At 36.8% G+C, this 22542-nt stretch overlaps 1 pseudogene; it reads left to right on the forward strand.

Moving 5' to 3' along the window:
* Positions 1-12775, forward strand: part of LOC144615399 (EF-hand calcium-binding domain-containing protein 13-like) — a 99022-nt pseudogene extending 86247 nt beyond the window's left edge.
* The last annotated feature ends 9767 nt before the right edge of the window (positions 12776-22542 follow it).

Raw genomic sequence — 22542 nt, forward strand, 5'->3', positions numbered from 1 at the left:
AGTCTGCTTCAGATTCTGGGTCTCCCTCTCTCTCTGCCCCTCTCCCACTCATGCTCTGTCTCTCTCTGTCTCAGAAATAAACATTAAAAAAAAATTTAAAAAACACATTAGTGGGCTTCAGGGACAGGCTAATCGTAAGGGACACTCATCCTACTGTTTGTCTTGGAAATCCTTATGACTCTTTGAAGCAGCGCATTCCATAATTTTTGGACAGCTGTAGAACTAGTCAATTGTTCCACATATTTGATGGAAATCCTGCCTTATAATTCCATTCCCAAACTTAACATTTGGACTCTTCCCCGTCAGTAGCCCTCCAGGGATGGGAGGAGAGCTCTTATATTTTCTTTCTTTTATGTTGAATCATCTTTTCTCTGGACTCAGATTTCCTTTCAACCATTCCTCACATGGCCTATTTTTGAAACTTCTTACCAATGACTAATGACTAACTCATGGAACAACATAATATATTAAATTATACTTTCACATAAATTAGCTAATTTTAAAGTAATTTATTATATATTTCTCTTAATGAATTCTGAAAGATTATTTTTTTAGACATGTACTTTAGAAATGTGAAGAGGTTTTTGTTTGTTTTAATTAAGGGGGGGGTGGTCAGTCATGGATTTCCTAGTTCAGATGTTTGATATTATCATGCTAAACATAATAGGCTTTGCTGATTCTCTAAATTGGGTAAAGTGAGCTGACAGGAGCAAGGGGTGTAGGGAAAGAAAGTAGAAAGGGAAGGATTGGAGTTTGGGAGCAGGTGTGACGAATGGAGGGTATTTTTTATGAAATGGTGAGCTCGTTAATAGAATCCCTAGAGAAACTTTGGCATACTTTTTTGTTCATAAAGGAATAGCCCACGCAGAACCCAGAGTTTTAACAAAATAATTTTAAGAATAAAGATAAGGGGCTATAGAAAACTATAGTGGAGAACGGATTGCTCTACCTTTTTAAATGGCCACATGTGGGTAGTGGCTGCCATTTTGGACAGTGCAAAACTGGAAGAATCCATCAGTTTTACTGTTATGTTCCAAAAATTTAGATCCATGGACTGAATTACATGTTGCATGTATATTCTCTGTGTTTGTAGTATTGAATGACATCATCGGTACATTGGAATGTATGGAAGAAAGTGATCAGTCTGGCAAGGACAACTATGCAGATGTACTTGGAAACACCAATAGAATTTATTTCACTGATAATAGTTTTCAAGAAGTGTTGGATGATTCCTTGCTCGACGGTGAGTTGATTGAGCAGATAACCAGCAACTTGTAATAAAAATTTCTTCTAAAATTTTATCCAAGGTTTTAAAATATTTTACCAAATACTAATTAATTAAATCTTAATACTTAGTTCCTAAATACTACTGTAAATGTATTGAAATGCAATTTACTACAGATCAGATTTAGAGATATATCTTATATTCTATATTCACGGAGATTTAGTTATTACAGTATCAAATTCCTGGATGATCTCTTGGACTGCATTGTAAACTTGGTCTGAAAGTATTTATATACGTTGTCATATGGCTTTAAAATGTTTCTTTCTAGAGTAATTTCATTTCAAAGTTAATCCCTTTCCTTTTATGAATTTTAGAGAGGTCCTAATAGTTGTCTAGCTTTCTTTTTCTTTTAGGTGACAGGCTCTTTGAAAAATACAAGTTATTGTTGAACAATTAAACCATTGGTCTATATAACATTCTGTGTAAGTGTTGATCTGGCTATTTGCTCTATTTACAAAGAATTTACCTGATCCATCCATATTCTTATCTGGGATATACCCAGATGGGTTTTATCAATACTTGGAAAGCCATCCCCTGCCTTTAAATTTAACTTCAGCTAAAAAATGAGATCAGATCTGTGTCTCAGGGAAAACTGGCAATCTGCAAAGACAGTTTAGATTGTCAAAACTGATGGGGGAGGAATGCTGGGATCTGGTGAGTAGAGGTGAGGGATGCTACTAACCACCCTATAATGTATAGGACAGCACTCCCCCACATAATTAGCTGGCCCCAAATGTAATTTTGCTCAGGTTGAGAAATTCTGTTTTAGAGTTATCTTGTAAAATTGCCAAACCTACTATTTTGAAAGTACTTTTTAATAGGTTAGTTATATTTTTTTAATCCTGCTTGGATCACATTTTAAAAATTAATGTAAATATAATGTATCTTGATTCTAACCTCCTTTTGCTTCAAGGTAATACCTGTACTAGTTGTGAGTTATTCTAAACTGCTCTCTAACTGCGATGTGGTCCATCTATGCAAATGGACATATTTTGTTTCTATCACTTGTCCCTCAAATAGATCTCTGTATCAATTTGCATTTGTGTAGAAAATGTATAGGATGAAGCGTATAACTGCACCTTGTCCTTAGGAAAAGCTCCAGAATTAGATAGATAGGTAGGCAGGCAGGACTAAAAAAGGACAATTCAGACTAATAATTAAACACGTTATTGAATATATGAGCCTGGGGATTAAGCTGTTCTCTTAGGGATAAAGGAAGCATTTGTAACATTAGAATCTCAGCCACAGTTAAGAAGCTTGGTGGAGCTTGACGAATCCATGGAGTCTAAGAAGTAAGAGGAAGATGAGTAGAGAACGTTATTCTGGAAGCTAGTGGAGGATTTTGAGAAGAAGGGGATGGTCAATGCTAAATGTTATTGAGAAATGAAGTATGTAATTTATCCATTGGTTTTCTTCCAAACTGGGTAAAATCAGGATGCTGTTCCTTATGGCATAATCTCTCTATTTAAATTTGCAGACTTTAGGAAAGAGGCTTTGTCTTCAAATCTGAAACTACCAACAGCAGATGGTAAGGACTTTATATATGTATACAAGAAAGCATTCCCTATGAAGGAGTTATTTTTTAGGATCATTGCCAGGTGCCAATGGATTCCTAGTCCATTCTTCCCACTCCAGCCAGAGTAATTTTTTTTTTTTCAAAAAAGTAATCTGATTGTGTGATGTCCCCCTATTTTCAACTCTTTAAACATTTTTCATTGTTGTTAAAGATCAAAATCCTGCATGTCCTAGCTCTCTGGTATAATTTTGTACCATTACCCTTGCTTTCTGCATTTTCAAGTACAATGGCTTTCTTTCATTTCCTTAGAACTCCAACTACAAAGCTTTTGCGTATTTTGTTCCCTGGAATAGTTTTCCCTGACACTCTTTGCCTAGTTAATGTTTACTCATCTTTCAAATGAGTGATGGGGTGCCTGGGTGACTCAGTTGGTTAAGTGTCTCACTTTGGCTCAGGTCATGATGTCGTAGTCTGTGAGTTTGAGCCCTGTGCTGAGCTTTGTGCTGACAGCTCAGAGCACGGAGCCTGCTTCAGATTCTGTGTCTCCTTCTCTGTCTCAAAAATAGACATTAAAAAAAAAATTGAATGAATGTCAATTTCCTCTAGGGAGCCTGTCATTATCTGCTAGTCGAGGTCAGCTTCTTTTATTATAAGCTTTCATTAAACTATGTCTTTTTCATAGCATTTACTTCATACTATAAATACCCATTAATATTTTTTTAAATGACACTAGAAATGCTCAATATATTTTAGCTTATATAGTGACAAAAGTAGGAGCATCTGACTGGTTCAGTTGGTAGAACATGCAACTCTTGACCTCAGGGTCATGAGTTCAAGCCCCATGTTGGGTGTAGAGCTTACTTAGGAAAAAAAGTAGCAAAAATATTAGAGAACTTTGAATTATCTTAATTCATTAAGACCAAAATAATATAATTTCTCATTAAACTTTTTTTATTTGAGTACGGTGGACACACAATGTTATATTCGTTTCAGGTGTAGTGATTCTCTATACATTTTGCTATGCTCACCACAAACATAGCTATTTGTCACCATACAACAATATTACAATATCACTGACTATATTCCCTTTCCTGTGCCTTTTATTCCCATGACATAGTCATTACATTCCTGGAAACCTGTATCTCCTACTCTCCTTTACCCCTTTTACCCATTATCCCCCTTTCTCTCCGGCCACCATCAGTTTGTTCCTGTATTTATAGGTCTGATTTTGCTTTTCTTTTTTTTATTTGTTTTTTAGATTCCACATATGAGTGCAATCATATGGTGTTTGTCTTTCTCAGTCTGACATATTTCACTTAGTATAATACCCTCTAGGTCCATCCATGTTGTTGCAAATGGCAAAAAAAATCTCATTCTTTTCCATGGTTTTGTCAAATTCCATAATATACCACATCTTTATTCATTCACCTATTGATAGATAGTTGAGATACTTCCATATCATGGCTGTTGTAAATAATGCTGCAATAAACATATAGGGGTGCATATACCTTTTTGAGTTAGTGTTTTTGTTCTCTTTGGGTAAATACCCAGTAGTGGAATTATTGGGTCAAATAGTATTTCTGTTTTTACTTTTTGAGGAACCTCCATACTGTTTCCACATCAGCTGTACCAATTTACATTCCACCAACATTGCACAAGGGCTGCTTTTTCTCCACGTCCTCGCCAGCACTTGTTACTTCTTATGTTTTTGATTTTAGTCATTCTGACACGTGTAAGGTGATATCTCATTGTTATTTTGATTTGCATTTCCCTGAGATTGGTGATGAATATCTTTTCGTGTGTCTGTTGGCCATCTGTATGTCTTCTTCAGAAAAATGTCTATTTAGGTCTTCTGCCCATGTTAAAATCTGGTTGTTTTCTAGTCACATTTTTGATTATTTGGTTAATGATTCTTTTTCTTACGTGCCTGGAAGCATCATTGGGCCAAGAACCATGTTTCCATTTTGCTACAAGTCCTAGCATTGTTTCTCCAGATCCTAGCACAATTTTGGCTTTCAGAAGCCCCTTATTAATAGCTAATTTAATAGCTAATATTAGATGATATTTACTGTGCTAGGCATTGTTTCAAATCTTTTATATTATTGACTTATATAATTGTGAATATTTATGGAATTAAAGAATGACAATAAATCTGTCTTCTTATCTCATTAGCCTCATCTCTCATCACTTCTGCATTTGTATTTATTCTGTAACCATATTACTTATTATAATTTAAATTGGTTCCATATCTTCCATGTGCTTTTGGTTCCGTATATTTGCATGTGCTGTTTCCTTTCTGTATATTTTCTGTCAAACAAATTCACATTTTCCCCCCAAACTCAGCTCAAACATCACTCCTCAACCCATAAGACTTTTCAGAGTTATAGGTTAGGTGAACTGTCTCAGTGCTTTATATCTGAGTGCTCAGTGCTCATATCTGGCACACATTTTTCTCATAGTACCAACTATATAATGTATTATAATTTTATTTACAGACATGACAAATTCAGTCCCTGTCTTCAAGGAATTTAAAGGAAACTCTTTAAGAGGGCTGAAATTTTCATTGTTGGTCTTAGTAGCTATAAAATAAATGTTAGTAAAAATGAATATAGGTCTAAAATGGTATTATGGTATTCTTTCCAACTGAAGGTTTAGATCTGTTAGTATAATGCAACGATTTTCGGACTGTGGAAACATACATGACAACTTCGTTTTGGGGTTGAGAGAGAAATGGGGTGAGAAATGGTATTGACAAAAAATTGAAACTCCCAGTAATGATCATGTTTTATATTTTAAATTGGTGTGGTATCAACAGGACTACATTTGGTTGTATGGGTTGTGCTTGCACAAAGATGCCTGGTTGAGAGGGTACAAGTAGAGACTGAAATGCATTCTACATTCCACTGTGCTCTCCAGGCTAGGACCACCAATGCTAGATTGCAGCTACCTAGAGGAAGGTATGCCTCTTTGTAATTGATACATAGAGAGGGGTGCCTTTTTTCAATTCACACAAAAGCACAATATAGACTGGTAGTGGCCCTGGAGATCAAGAGCTTTAATCTCAAATTTTAGCATTTTTTTTTCGTTTATTTCATCAGTTGATAGAAGTCTTTAGATCTACATGTACAGGATGTTACTATTATTTAAGAAAGGGTCACAGCTTACTCAGTATTTAATGGATGAGTGGATTCAGGTAACCCATCATATTCTGCATATAATTTTTTGGTTTAATTTTTTCTTTTCTTAAAATGTTTAGTTTTAAGAGACAGAGAGAGAGAGAGAGAGAGAGAGAGAGAGGGAGAGAGGACAAGTGGAAGAGGGGCAGAAAGAGAGACACAGAATCTGAAGCAGGCTCTAGGCTCTGAGTTTTCAGCCCAGAGCCCAATGCGGGGCTTAAACCCAGGAACCATGAGATCATGACCTGAGCTGAAGTTGGATGCCTAACCGACTGAGCCACCTAGGCGCCCTTAATTTTTTTAAATGCTGCTTGAAATAAATAGGTTGTCAGTTACAAGTAGAAAATACTTTGCTTTTTTTCTGCAGAGATTTTAGTTAAATATATATACTTAAATTGAGAGTTCACCTATAGTGGACTCTGGACAAACTATTTTGCATTTTTTAAAATAATAGTATCTTATATATATTTATTTATCTTTGTAGCAGTTAAAGAAGCTGCTTATATCTTGACAAGTGTTGATAATGGCAAGATTGGCATACGTAACTTGGAGCATGCCCTGAAAAGTTTGAATGTTAATTTAGCTGAGGAGGACGTCAGTGAAGCCCTTAAATATTGTGACATCGGTGGTGAGCATTTTTTTTGGCTTGAGATTCTGCTCATTTTTTCCTGTTTATAGGAACCAGTTTTAGAGTGTTTTATATGGAGGTAAAATGCTAAAGGCAGTCGCAGTGAGGCCTAGGTTGATATAAATTAGAGCCAAAATAGTCTGCTAATTTATTTACTGACCGTATCTATCTGTTCATACTCTACATATGCTTATTTAGATAATTAGCATTCATTTCTTGTAAGCATGGGTGGGAAAATACCATTATGTAATAAAACAAAGACATGACATCAGCAGCTTCATTTTGATCTGCAGTCTTTCTTCAGAGGAGACCCAATTTCACCTTTTATTTTGCTTGTCCCATTCTGCTTTTTTAACCAAAGGAAATACCCAAGGTTTCATTACATCTCAGAAGAATAATTATTTAGTCTTGATCATTGTTTCCAAGTGGTCACATATTTATCTTTGTTTTCCATCTTTGACTTCATGTATTGTGAACTTGATCTCCTTTCCTATTTACATCCACTCTTAAGTGTCAAATCGTGTGGGAATACTTCTAGAAGCTGGTGAGTTTTACCAGTTTTAGGTGGCTTTTTATTTGGGGTTTATCTTAACCAGCTTGTTTTTTCTATGGGAATCCCATGAGCATGTCTTAGGTTTAAGAGTACCTCCCCAGCATTGATTGGTTATTGCTTTTGCCATAGATTATTATTGACCTCAATCAATTTTTATGTTTTGACCTGGAGTTTTTCATATCATGAGAGTGGTATAAATTTAGACCCTAAGCCCACATGAGTTGCAGGAGATTTTTCACAGGTGATCTTTTTTACCCACTGCCTCTCAAAATTGGGAAGATTTAGGTCACCCTGGTGTTTACATGGGCCAGTGAATATAATATTTTAATCTCCCTTTCACTGGATTGAAATTCTTTAAGCATCCCAGTTTCATTTGGTATCTAAATTCAAACTCTCCGTGTAGCAGGACCCAAGATTTCTTTTATGAATATGCATGAACATTTAAATCAAGCACCTTGCTGCTTTTGGATCTAATATGTATCCCCAAATAGCTGTAGGCTTAGTATTCACTTGGTTTTCCCCTCTGGATCTCTGTGCCCACTTAACGTTTTATTATTTCCTTTTCATACAACTTGATAATGCATTTATAGAATAAAGTATTTCATACAGCATCTTTAGGAATTTGTAATCATTCCTGTGCTACCCAGCTTGCCATTTTGTTATAAGTTAAAGTCTTTTCATTGTAGGTATAGCCCTATATTTTCTGCTGTGGTTACATTACTGCATTTTATTTCCTGTGTGTGTGTGTGTGTGTGTGTGTGTGTGTGTGTGTGTGTCCCAATAGTTAACATTGTCACCTCTGGCCTTAGACTGCCTTAGTTCAAATACAGCCTCGAGCACTTTCTGGCTCTTGTGACCTAGACAAGTTATTTAATTTCTCTTTGCTTTCATCTTTTAAGGATAGGCACATCAAGCATGTTATAGAATGAATTCTTGTGCATATTTTAGTTAATAAATGTGAAGCATCATAAAAGGATACTTAGTATACATAAGGAACTCAAAAGTTATTTTAAGTTCTTACTTTTGAGTAAGAAGTCAAAAAAAGTGAACTATTAATATCATTAACTGATCAATAGGTGTGGTTCCTGAAAGTATGAAAAATTACATTGAAATAGTTTCAGCCATTTGAGAGAGAAAATAAGGTAGAATGAGATTTTAGGTATTGTTAATCAGAGCCTTTATTTTGTGTACTGACTGAGTATCAGGGTTTTAATGACAATATGCTTGATTTTGATATTTCCAGATAATAATGAGGTGAATTTAAAAGATTTCTTTGAAAGAATTAAAGGAAGTCCACCTTTCAAAGAGTCCGTAGGTAAGTGAATACTTCCAGTTTAAAGAAGTGACTGTAAAATAAAGATAATGAAATCACATTTAAAAAAAATCACTAAATGGATTTCAAGTGTTTAATTTGTAGTCTCTATAGTGTCAAAAAGGATTTCAAGCAGCTTATGCGATATAAAAAAAAAAAAAAAAAAAACAAGTGAAAATGGGACAAAGTTATAAAGGAGGGAAAAGAAATAAAACAGGGTCGAAGAAGATACACAGTAAATACCTTTGCTGTTAATATAAAGTCCTTCCTCAAGAGGAGATAAATTTTTCTTCACTCAAGGGGTTCTGGATCTATGAATTAAATCAGGTGTGGAAATTGGGTGAAGGACCACTACCCTCTGTGCTGTCTCAAGACAGGCCTTTGGAGTTTTCAGGTTTACCCAAATGGACTGGCCATTGATTTCATTTATAGAAATCTTAGCTTCATCTATCTAGTTTCTTTAAATGCTTGGGCCATTAATCCCTGTATCATTCTTACTACCATGTCATTTCTGTGGCCTAACCACATCATTTTGCCCCTGCTGCATAAAGACAATTGCTTGGTCTTTGTCCCCAAAGTTCCTCTCGTGCTCCTTGAAATTAGGGAAACCATTTCAACACCAGCATCTTTCCCTAAACGCCCATGTCTACAGAGAACACCTACCAAAGAACTCTCCGCAAATGCAGACACCCCTGCCAACAATGTATTTCTAAATGCGTTGGGGAAACAAATGTCTTTTTTTCTTCACGTTTGAATATCTCTAAAATTAGAACACCTTTATAATCAATGGCATTATTTATCAAATGTACATTTTTACTGAGATATAAATCACGTACCATAAAATCTCATCCTTTTTTTAAAAAAAAAATTTTTTTAATGTTTATTTTTGAGACAGGGAGAGACAGCATGAACGGGGGAGGGTCAGAGAGAGAGGGAGACACAGAATCTGAAACAGGCTCCAGGCTCTGAGCGGTCAGCACAGAGCCTGATGCAGGGCTCGAACTCACGGACCGCGAGATCATGACCTGAGCCGAAGTCGGCTGCTTAACCGACTGAGCCACCCAGGAGCCCCAAATCTCATCCTTTTAAGGTGTTCAATTCAGTGGTTTTTGGTATATTCACAAAGTTGTGCAACCATCACACTCTACTTCTGGGACATTTTCATCACGTCAAAAAAACCCCTGTACCCTGTAGTGCTTATTTCCCCACTCTCCCCAGCCACTGACAACCACTAGTCTGCTTTCTATCTGTGTTGATTTTTGAACATCATATAACTAGAATCATATAATTTGTGGCTTTTTGTGTCTGGCTTCTTTCATTTGGCATACTGTTGTTTGTTTTTTTTTTTTAATTTTTAATGTTTATTTTTGAGAGAGAGAGAGCGAGGAAGGGACAGAGAGAGAGGGAGACACAGAATCTGAAGCAGGCTCCAGGCTCTGAGCTGTCAGCACGATATGGGGCTCGAACCCACGAAACCATGAGATCATGACCTGAGCTGAAGTCGGCCGCTCAACCGACTGAGCCACCCAGGCGCCCCAGCATACTGTTTTTAAGGTTCACCTGCATTATAACATAAATGAGTACTTTATTCCTTTTCGTGGTAGAATAATATTCTGTGGTTATACCACATTTTCTTTGGCCATTTATCAGTTCATAGACATTTGGGTTGTTTCCCTTTTTTGGCCACTAAGAATAATGCTGTTATGAACATGTGTACATTTTTTTGAGTACAGGTTTTTGTGTGGACGTACATTTACATTTCTCTCAGGTACCTACCTAGGAATGGAACTGCTGGGTCACGTGGTAACTTTACATTCAACTTGAGGAGCTGCTGGAACATTTTCCAAAGCAGCTGCCCCATTTTACATTCCCAACAGCATTGTACATTTCTTTAAATCCTTGTCAGTACTGGGGTGCCTGGGTGGCTCAGTTGTTAAGCGTCCGACTTCGGCTCAGGTCATGATCTCGCGGTCCGTGAGTTCAAGCCCCGCGTCAGGCTCTGGGCTGATGGCTCAGAGCCTGGAGCCTGCTTCCGATTCTGTGTCTCCCTCTCTCTCTCTGCCCCTCCCCCGTTCATGCTCTGTCTCTGTCTCAAAAATAAATAAAAACATTAAAAAATAAAAAAAAAGTTTTTAAATCCTTGTCAGTACTTGTTACATTGTCTGTCTTTTTTATTCTAGCCTAGTCTCACAAGTATCTCACCGTGGTTTTGTTTTGCATTTTTCTGATGGCTAATAACTTTGAACATCTTTACATGTGTTTACTGGCCATTTAGAGATATGTACCCTTTGCTTATTTTAAAATTGGGTTATTTGTCACGTTGTTAGGGTTCTTATGTCCTGGATACTATAGCTTTATCAGATAGATGATTTGCAAATCTTTTCTCTAATTTTATGGGTCTTTTCGCTTTCTTGGTGGTGTCCTTTGAAGCACAAACGTTTTTAAATTGGGTGAAATCCAGTTTATATTTTCTTTTGTCACTTCTTTTGATATCATGTCTAAACATAATCCAAGATCATTAAGATTTATACTAATGTTTTCTTCTAAGAATTTTATAGTTTTAGCCTTTTAATTTCAATCTTTGATTCATTTTGAGTTAATGTTTGTATGTGGTGTGAGATGGGAGTCCACTTTAATTCTTTGGCATGCAGATAGCCAGTTACCCCAGCATCATTTGTTGACAAGATCATTCTTTTCCCCCTTAAATAAATGGTTTTGCCATCCTTGTAAAAAATCAATTGATCAGAAATGTATGGATTTATTTCTAGACTCCCAGTTCCATTCCATTGATTTTTATTTATTCTTATGCCACATGGTCTTAATCACTATAGCTTTGTAGTAAAGTAATAACCTAAACAGTAATTTTCAACCAGAGCAGGGCATCAAATTTACCTATAAAGCTTGAGTTACCTGGTTCTACTTCTGACTATGATGGAGTAGCTTATGTGAAACCAACCCTCCTGCTGAGAACAGCTAGTAAAATGTGGATTAAATTAAACAGCATCAACAACCACAACTGTTTGAAGGCATTGGAAAGTGACCAAGGCTGTCAAGATTTGTGGGGCTATAAGATAAATATAAAGAGCACGACTTACAGAAACAGCACCTTCTTCTTCTTCTTATTTTGTCTCTGTAACATAACTTTAAGTGAAATAAGGCAATAAAGTTTTGATGTAAACTTCTTTGTAATGCTTCACAATTATTTCAGGGTCCACATATGAAGTATTATGTAGCTGTAGGCATCATGGTTGACCAGTTACATACGTCTACTTGAAAGGCACAGTAGTTAAGAGCATGGGCTTTGGAAATATCGTGCCTGGATTTGAATCCTGGCCCTGCCACTTAATACCAGTGTATTCTTTAGTAAATCACTTAACCTCACAAACCTCGGGGCGCCTGGGTGGCTCAGTTGGTTAAGCGCCCAACTTCAGCTCAGGTCATGATTTCGCGGTTAGTGAGTTTGAGCCCCACGTTGGAGTCTGTGCTGACAGCTCCGAACCCGGAGCCTGCTTCAGATTCTGCATCTTTGTCTCTCTCTGACCCTTCCCCGCTCGTGGTCTGTCTGTCTGTCTGTCTCTCTCAAAAATAAATAAACATTAAATTTTTTTTTTAAATCTCACTAACCTCAATTCCTTCATCTGAAAAATGGGGATAATAATGCCTATCTTGGAATTATTATAGGTAATAATAGACTTAAGTAGGTAAAGTAGAAGTACTCAGAAGAGTCTCCAGCACTTAGTGTTCAGTAACTGCTAGCTGTTACAATACACAATGGTTTTTTTTGTTTTTTTTTTTTGTTTTTTTTTTTTTTTCAACATTTTTTATTTATTTTTGGGACAGAGAGAGACAGAGCATGAACGGGGGAGGGGCAGAGAGAGAGGGAGACACAGAATCAGAAACAGGCTCCAGGCTCCGAGCCATCAGCCCAGAGCCTGACGCGGGGCTCGAACTCACGGACCGCGAGATCGTGACCTGGCTGAAGTCGGACGTTTAACCGACTGCGCCACCCAGGCGCCCCTACACAATGGTTTTTAAAACTACTAGTAATTTCATGTAAAGTTCTTTTATGCAACTCAAGCCCATTAAGTGAAAGTGAACAATGTACTCTTATTTCTGCTGTTGAAGCACGTTTTTGCTCTTTTTTTTTTTTTCTCAGTGACACAGCTACTCTTCATTACTATTCAAATTCTCCAGAATGATCTAATTGATGTCTCTAGCCTCAAGGCATTATTGATGAACAATGACTTTCATGCAGCTAATGTTTTACTTGATGAAGTATTAAGACATGGACCTGAACATGGTTAGTAGTCTGAATGCATCTAGTTGTAAAGGCCATCATCTACCAGTGGGGATGGGAGATGTATGGATGGGATATACAGCAATGGAGGGCACCCTGGGGGGGGGGGGGGGGGGGCGCTGCAGTGAGATGACTGGTGAGCACCAGTGCCACCATAGTGTGCCAAGCCTGAGCTCTGTGAAACTGAACAGATGGGTGAGTCTGGGCCTACTTTATCCCTGTGGGTGGTGGTACTTGGGAGATGAGGTCACTTTGTGAACTGACTGGCACGGGCAGTATTCAGTCAGAATGCCATGCACAGAGTACAACAGAGTCCGTGAGGCCCTTCGCCACGTGTTAACCCTTTGGAAGGTAAACTATGCTGATATCCAGGAATACCTCAGGGGGTGTTGCCTGCGGCATTGGCTCAAGGAAGCAGATGTTTATAAATGTACAAAATAACTGCGTTATTTTAATGACTGGTATTGTTGAATATCATTTTTGTTACGTTTTCAAAAGAGTTGGGGAATATTCTTTACTTTCCTATTCTCTGTAAGAGATTTTTTTTCTTCCTCAAATGTTAAGCAGAACTCACAGGTGAAGCCTTATGGGCCTAGAGTTTTATTTATGGAAAAATTCTGGACTATTGATTTAATTTCTGAAATTGTATGGTATTACCAAGAAAATATTCTATTTTCCTGTCAATTTTGGCAGGCTGTGTCTTTATAGGAATTTGTCCACTTCATCTGACTTTTCAAATGTATTGGATAAAGTTGTCCTTGACATCTGCTTTTTATCTTTTTTGATTTCTGCTTCATCTGTAATGATACCTTCATTTTCATCCTCAATATTAGTGACTTAGAGCTTTTTTTTCCCCCCACTCCACCTCCACAGAGTTTTTCTTTTCCTTTTTGTAAAATTGAGATAGAATGGGCATATAATAACATTATGTAAGTTTAGAGTGTCCAATGTGTTGATTTGATACATTTATATATTGCAATATAATTATCACTGTAATGTTATCTAACACCTCTATCACATCACGTAATTATCACAATTTCTTTTTTTGTGGTGAGAACATTTAAGATCTAGTCTCTTAGCAACTTTCAATTATGTAATACAGTATTAGATCAGCACAGCATTAGATTTCCAGAATTTATTCATTTTAACTGCAAATTTGTACTTTTTAACAGTATCTCCCCAATCACCCCACCCCCTAAGTCCTTGGTAACCACCATTCTGCTCTCTTTCTGTGAGATCGGCTTTTTTAGATTCCACATATTAGCGATATATACAACATTTGTCTTTGGCTTATCTCCTCTAAGCATAAGGACTTCAAGATCCTACCATCTTGTTGCAAATGACAGGATTTCTCTCTTTCTCATGGCTGAAAAATATTCTGTTGTCTATTTTCACACTACCTCTGTTTATTCATCTGTTGATGAGCACTTAGATTGTTTCCATATTTTAGCTATTGTGAATAATGCTGAAATAGACACAGGAGTATGTCTTCAAGATCCTGTTTTCGTTTCCTTTGAATATACACTTGTAAGGGGAATTGATGGTTCATATCGTAGTTCTATTTTTAATTTTGAGGGGAATTTCTATACTATTGTCCATAGTGGCTGCACCAATCTACATTGCCACCAACAGTGTATGAGGGTTCCCATTCTCCACATCATCACAAATCCTTATCTCCGGTCTTCTTGATGATAGCCATTCTAACGGGTTTGAGCAATATCTCATTGTGGTTATGATTTGCATTTCCCTGATGGTTAGTGATGTTGAACACCTTTTCATGCACCTGTTGGTCATTTGGATGTCTTCTTTGGGAAAATGCCTATTCTATTGCTCTGCCCATTTTTAAAATAGTTCATTTGCTTGTTTGTTATTGAGCTGTGTGAATTCTTTGTTATATATTTTGGATAATAATCCTTTATCAGATATATGGTTTGCAAATATTTTCTCTCATTCTGTAGGTTGCCTTTTCATTTTGCCGATTGTTTCTTTTGCTGTACAAAAGTTTTTAAGTTGAATGTAGTTCTGGGGTGCCTGGGTGGCTCAGTCGGTTAAGCGTCCGACTACAGCCAGTTAAGCTTTCGACATCAGGTCTTGATCTCATGATTCTTGAGTTCAAGCACCATGTCGGGCTCTGTGCTGACAGCTTGGAGCTTGCTTCAGTTTCTGTGTCTCCCTCTCTCTCTGCCCCTCCCTGCTCATGCTCTGTGTCTTTCTCTCTCTCAAATAAATAAACATTAAAAAAAAGAAAAATCTTAAATGGCATCTAGTTCTACTTGTTGATTTCTGCTTTTGTTGTTTGTGCTTTTGGTGTCATGTCCAAAAAATCATTGCCAAGACCAATGTCTGAAAGCTGTTTCCTTATGTTTTCTTTACAGTATCAGATCTTACAATTAAATCTTTAATTCATTTTGAGGTAATTTTGGGGAGTATCCCAAGTGGTTATTCAGTTTCCCAACACCATTTGTTGAAGAGACCATCCTTTCTCCATTGAATGTTCTTGGCTGCCTCGTCAAATATTAGTTGAGCATATGTGGGGTTTATTTCTGGGCTCTGTCACTTCTGCTGTAAACTTTTCTACTTTTTTTTTTTTTTTTTTTTGCATTGGGTTTTTTTTTTTTTCTTCCTTTTCTCTCTCCCCCTCCTTTTTTTTTTTTTTTTTTCCTTTTGGTTCTTTTCATGTCTATCCTTTATGTCCCTTACTATAGTTTGTCATATCCATTCTACCTTGTGTACCTTTACTTTACTTGAGTCTTTATTTTGGAGCTGACTTGGTCTTTCTACACAGTCTATTTTCTGAGTTGTTGGCTCCCATCTCAGATCTTCCTTTGTCCATTTCTATCCTGATTTGTTGAAAGAGTTGAGGGTGTTGGGTGGCACATTCAGTGTGGAGCTCTGTCTTCAGTTTCTACTGAAGTAAATGAAGTCCGTTTACTTTAATGGCACCTTTGGGGCAGAGGGTGGGAGGTGGGGGTAGTGAGCCTTCTGACATTTTGATACTGTTTAGTAGGGACTTCATCTTTAACTGCTTCTTTCTTTTCCTTCACCACCAAATTCTGTGCACTGAGTTCCACATCAAGATGCCATCTTTGGTCCTATGGATTTCTAAGCCTTTTTCTTAGATTTCTCCAGAGTAAATTTAGGTGGTTACCATTATCCTAAAAGTGGTGTTTCTTAACCTTTAAAAAAAAATATCACTCCCCTAAGGAGACTTTTTAGACATTTTTGTCTTTTTCACCATCCCACACGCTATGAATGTTTAATGCCAAAAATAAATATTTGCTTATGTACTGTGGCCACAAACCATTGTAATGGCTAAGATTTTTTCCCCTCCAAGAACCTGTTTTCCTTCCTGAAAGCCTATCACCCTCAGTGAAAATGCATGTCCTAAAGGTATCTAGAACTTTAGTTTCTGCTTATACTGCTAAACCCTATTTTCTAGAATTTCACTTAGATGTTAACACATTTGTAAGGAATATTGGCCTATAGCCTCTTTGCCTGCCCACCGTGTGTTTGTTTTGTTTTGCTTTTGTAGTTTTTGGACAAGTAGGAGCTACTGAAGGGTTTTATTCAGAGGAGTAACCAGATTTTTTTTTTAAAGAGAAAGACCTCTCTTGCTGCATTGTTTAAAATAAATGGAGAGAAATGAGACTGATGCGATAGATTTTTAGCAATGCTATTGTAATAGCATAGGCATTAACTAATATAGTGATATATTCAAGCAGTATTTGGAAATAATTGAATAGAAATTGATAATCATATGTATGCAGAAGTTAAGGAAGAAGGAACAGTACAGGCTGACCCCCGGGCTTTTCACCTTTGTTATAACTTGACTATTAACTGCTGACAGATTAATTCAGAAGCAGTAATTCCTTCATCTACATTTTACTTTGCATTACAGAAAATGGCAAGATTACCTTTGAAGAATTTTTTTATTAAGTTCTGTGATACATTGAACATGCCTAAAGCCTCAGGTGAGTTCCACTTAATATGTATCTACTGGCTCTGTGTGGAAGGACAGGCAGTGGTTTTCATGTTAAAACAACACAGGATTGGGGCGTCTGTGTCACTCAGTTGGTTGAGCAACTGACTCTTGACTTCGGCTCAGGTCATGATTCCAGGGTCATGGGCTCAACCTGCATCCATTCGCGCTGAGTATGAAGCCTGCTTAAGATTTCCTCTCTCCCTTCATCCTTCTCCCCAGCTTGTGCTCTCTCTCTCCCTAAAATAGTAAACAAACAAACAAACAAAGATGTTTTTAAAAAAAAGATGTTTTTTAAAACATCTTTTAAAAAACACACAGGATTAGATAAAGCACAGGTAAGTAAGAAACAATATAAAGATAAAACAATATAGGGGCACCTTGGTGGCTCAGTTGTTTAAGCGTCAGACTTTGGCTCAGGTCATGATCTTGTGGTCTGTGAGTTGGAGCCCCCCATCAGGGTCTGTGCTGACAGCTCAGAGCCTGGAGCCTGCTTCGGATTCTGTGTCTCCCTCCCTCACTGCTCCTCCCCCACTCGCTCTCGGTTTCCCTGTCTCTCTCTTTCTCAAAAATAAACAAACATTAAATTTTTTTAAAGATAAAACAATACAGTATTAGTTTATATAACTTGTGTTTGAATTATATGGCAAAGACTGCTAAATTTACCCCAAACTCAAAGTTATGGGTGGTTTTACTTTGATAGTGCTAGAAAAATATTAGATTATATACTGTTCTCTGAGATTATTCACTAGGTATATCTGACCTGAATTTATTAGAATATTATAAACAATGAGAAAATAATTTTTAGAATGCAAATTGGTGCAGCCACTGTGGAAGACAATATGGAGTTTCCTCAAAAAGTTAAAAATAGAACTACCCTATGACCCAGCAATTTCACTACTAGGTATTTACACAAAAGGTATACAAATACTAATTTGAAGGGCCACATGCACCCTGATGTTTATAGCAGCATTGTCAACAATTGCCAAATTATGGGAAAAACCCAAATGTCCATGGATTGATGAATGAATAAAGAAGTTATGGTGTATGTATATTTATATGTAATGGAATATTACTCAGCCATCAAAAGAATGAAATCTTGCCATTTGCAACAATGTGGATGGAACCAGACTGGATTATGCTAAGTGAGATAAGTCAGGCAGAGAAAGACAAATACCTATGATTTCACACATGTGGAATTTAAGAAACAAAACGAATGAACATAGGGGAAGGTGGGGGAAAGAGAGAAGCAAACCATATGAAGAGTCTTAACTATAGTGAACAAACTGAGGGTTGGTGGAAGGAGGTGGGCGGGGGATGGGCTAAAAGGATGATGGGTATTGAGGGCATTTGTTACGTTGAACACTGGGTGTCATATGTAAGTGATGAATCACTAAATTCTACTGAAACCAATAGTACACTATATGTTGACTAACTAGAATTTGAATAAAAATTTGAAAAATAAAAAGAAGACAACTTTAAAACTTTTGACCAACCTAGCAAAGTGGATTTTATACCTATCTTTTCTGTTTTTATGTATTCTCAACTACTCTCTTGACTATATTTTTGAGGAGCAAATTTATATTTATTGCAGTATAACTTGCGTGTAGTAAAATTCACCTTTTTTTAGGTATATTGTTTTTTGAATTCTTAAAAATAATGTCATGTAACCATTACTAAACAGCACATAGACTGTATCACCACAGAAGTTTCTTTGTGTCCTTTTGTAGTCCATCCATTTCGCTAACCCTCATTCCTGGTGACCCCTGATCTATTCTTTGACTCTAAAGTTTTGCCTTTTCTAGGTTGTCATGTAAATGGAATCATAACATATGAAGCTCATTTGAGTCTGGCTTCTTTCACATAGCATATTATACTTTACATTCATCAACTTTTTGCATGCAGTGTGTTTATTTTTATTGATGAGTATTATTCCATTACATGAATGTAATGTTTGTATATTTACCAATTGATAAACTATTGAAGTTTCCTGGGTTTTGGTGATTATGAGTGAAGCTGCTATAAATATTTATGTACAGGTATTTGTGTGGACATATATTTTCATTTCTCCTAGTTGAATACCTAGAAATGGGATTGCTGGGATATATATTTAAATTGATAGAAACTGCCAAACATCAATTTATGATAGATAACATCCATTTATGATTAAAAAAAACCTCTCAACAAAGTGTGTACAGAAGAAACATACCTCAGCTTAATGAAGGCCATATACGAAAGGCCACATATATGCTCAATGGGGAAAAACTGAAAGCTTTTCTTCTAAGATCAGGAACAAGACAAGGATGCCTATTCTTGCCAGTTTTTTTGTTTTGTTTTGTTTACTAAAATATAGTTTACATAAAATGTTATATTAGTTTCAGGCATACAACATAGTGATTCAATAATTCTATGTATTGCTCACGTCTCACCATGATAAGTGTAGTTATCATCTGTCACAATAAAATGTTATTACAGTGTTATTGACTATATTCCCTATGCCGTAATTTTTCTCACTACTTTTACTCAACTTGTGTTCATAGTATTGGAAGTCCTACCGAGAACAATTAGGCAAGAAAAGGAAACAAAGTCATCCAAATTGGAAAGAAAGAAATAAAACTGTTACTATTTGCAGATAACACAATATTATATGTAGAAAACCCTAAAGGCCCTATTAAAAAAAAACTGTTAGAACTAATAAACAAATTCAGTAAAGTTGCACCATATGAAATCAAATAGAAAAACCAGTTGCATTTCTATTTGCTAATAAACTATCAGAAAGAAATTAAGAAAACTATCCCATTACAATTGCATTGAAAAGAATAAAATACCTAAGAATAAATTTAACCAAGGAGGTGAAAGACCTGTACACTGAAAACTATAAGACATTGAAGAAAGAAATTGAAGATGATGCAAATGAATGGAAAGATATTCCATGCTTGTGGAGTCAAAGAATTAATAATGTTAAAATGTCCATACTACCCAAAGCGATATACGGGCTCAATGCAATCCCTATCAAAATTCCAATGGCATTTTTCACACCTAGAACAAACAATCCTAAAATTTGTATGGAGCCATAGAAAACCCTGATAGCCAAAGCAATCTTGAGAAAGAACAAAGCTGGAGCCATCATACTTTCTGATTCCAAACTTTATTACAAAAGTATAGTAATCAAAACTCTATGGTATTGGCATAAAAACAGACATCAGTGGAACAGAACAGAGAGCTCAGAAATAAACCCTTGCATATACGGTCAATTCATTTATGACAAACGAGGCAAGAATATATAGTGGGGAAAGGACAGATTCTTCAATAAGTGGTGTTGGGAAAACTAGACAACCACATGCAAAAGAATGAAACTGGATTCCTATCTTAGACTATGATTAAATACTTGCTCTTGTAAGACCTGAAACCATAAAACTCCTGGAAGAGGAGCGCCTGGGTGACTCAGGTAAGTGTCTGGCTTGGCTCAGGTCATGATCTCGCGGTCTGTGGGCGTCGGGCTCTGTGCTGACAGCTCGGAGCCTGGAGCCTGCTTCGGATTCTGTGTCTCCCTCTCTCTCCTCCCCTCCCCGGCTCATGCTCGCTCTCTCTCTCTCTCTCTCTCTCTGTCTCACAAAAACAAATGAAAAATGTTAAAAAAATTTTTTTAACGTTTAAAAAAAATCTAGGAAAAAACATAGGCAGTAAGCTCTCTGACATCCATCTTGGAAAAAATTTAAAAAAAAAACAATTTTATCTATTAATACAATATCATAGGTAAAGTCAAAGAACAAATAACAATATGGTAGAAACTATAATGTATATCACAGAAGAAAAATAGAAAAATGGGCAAAAGTCATGGATATATAAATCATAAAAAAGATCTTAAATGGCTTATGAACATATTAAGAGATGTTTGATTTTACTCATAATAAGAAATATGCAAATTGAAATGGACATACAATTTCTCACCCATTAGATTGGCAAAAATTGAAAACCTTCACAACTGTTAGGTTGTAGAGAAAAAGACGTTTACCCAAAGCTGGTGGGCGTTTAACATGCTACCAGTCTAATGGAGGGAATTTGGCAATGTCTAACAAAACTACATATGCCTTTACCTTTGGACCCAGCAATCCTGCTTCTAGGAATTTTCCCTGAAGATACCTTCCAACAATGTGAAAATATAGATACATAAGATTATTCATTACAGAATTATTTGAGATGGCAAAAGAATGAAAATACTTAATGTGTAAACATTGGAGGTTAGTTGAATAAACTTTAGTTTCTATGTACAGTAGAGTATTATACAACTCTAAAAAAGAATTTTTTAAAAAGGAGTTTCAGGGGTGCCTGCATGACTTAGTCGGTTAGGCGTCCGACTTTGGCTCAGGTCATGATCTCACGGCTCGTGAGTTCAAGCCCCGTGCCAGCCTGGAGTCTGCCTTGGATTCTGTGTCTCCATCTCTCTCTGCCCCTCCCCTACTCATGCTCGCAGGCGCGCTCTCTCTCTTTCAAAAATAAACATTAAGAAAAAAGAATTTCATACCACTACTTTTTGTACTACTGATTTTATACCTTTCCAGCATTTAAAACTACAAATTTCCCTCTGAGCACTTTCACAGCATCTCACAAAATTTTATATGTTGTGATTTGATAATCACTTATTTAAAATATTTTCTTTTTTTTTTAAATTTTTTTTTTCAACGTTTTTTATTTATTTTTGGGACAGAGAGAGACAGAGCATGAACGGGGGAGGGGCAGAGAGAGAGGGAGACACAGAATCGGAAACAGGCTCCAGGCTCCGAGCCATCAGCCCAGAGCCTGACGCGGGGCTCGAACTCACGGACCGCGAGATCGTGACCTGGCTGAAGTCGGACGCTTAACCGACTGCGCCACCCAGGCGCCCTAAAATATTTTCTAATTTACCTTGTGATATCTCATTTGAAACATGAGTTATTTAGAAATGTACTATTTAGGGGCACCTGGGTGGCTCAGTTGGTTAAGTGTCCAACTTCGGCTCAGGTCATGATCTCATGGTTCCTGGGTCGGAGCCTCGTGTCGGGCTCTGTGCTGACAGCTCAGAGCCTGGAGCTGCTTCGGATTCTGTGTCTCCCTCTCTGTCTGCCCCTCTCCCACCCACGCTCTGCCTCTCTCTGTCTCTCAAAAATAAATCAACATTAAAAAAATTAAAGAACTATATTATTTAATTTCCAAATATTTGGACATGTGCTAGGGATCTTGTTACTGATTTCTAATGTAATACACCTTGGTCAGAGAATTTATTTCGTACAATTTAAATTCTTTTAAATTCATTAAGATTTGGTTCAAAGACTAGCATGTGGTCTACCTAGGTGAATATTCCATGTGCACTTGAAAGAATGTATATTCTGTAGTTGTTGGGTAGTGTTCTATAAATATCATTTGGTTAGATTGTTTGCTAGTTTTGTTGGATATTCTAATTTCTGATTTTTTTTAAACATTAAAATTTTTTTTGTTTTAATATTTATTTTTGAGAGAGAGAGAGAGAGAGAGAGAGAGAGAGAGAGAGAACGAGCAGGGGAAGGGCAGAGAGAGAGGGAAACACAGAATCCAAAGCAGGCTCCAGGCTCTGAGCTGTCAGCACAGAGCCCAACACAGGGCTCTAACTCATGAACTGTGAGATCGTGACCTAAGCCAAAGTCAGACACTTAACTGACTGAGCCACCCAGGCGCCCTTAATTCTTCCTGATGTTTATTCTAGTTGTTCTATTAATTACTAAGTGCAAGATTTTCAAATCTGCAGTTCTGATTATGGGTTCATGCATTCCTCCCTTTAAT

The sequence above is a fragment of the Panthera onca genome (assembly GCF_046562875.1).
Source record: "Panthera onca isolate mPanOnc1 chromosome E1 unlocalized genomic scaffold, mPanOnc1 haplotype 2 h2.Chr16_ul_3, whole genome shotgun sequence".
NCBI lineage: Eukaryota > Metazoa > Chordata > Mammalia > Carnivora > Felidae > Panthera > Panthera onca.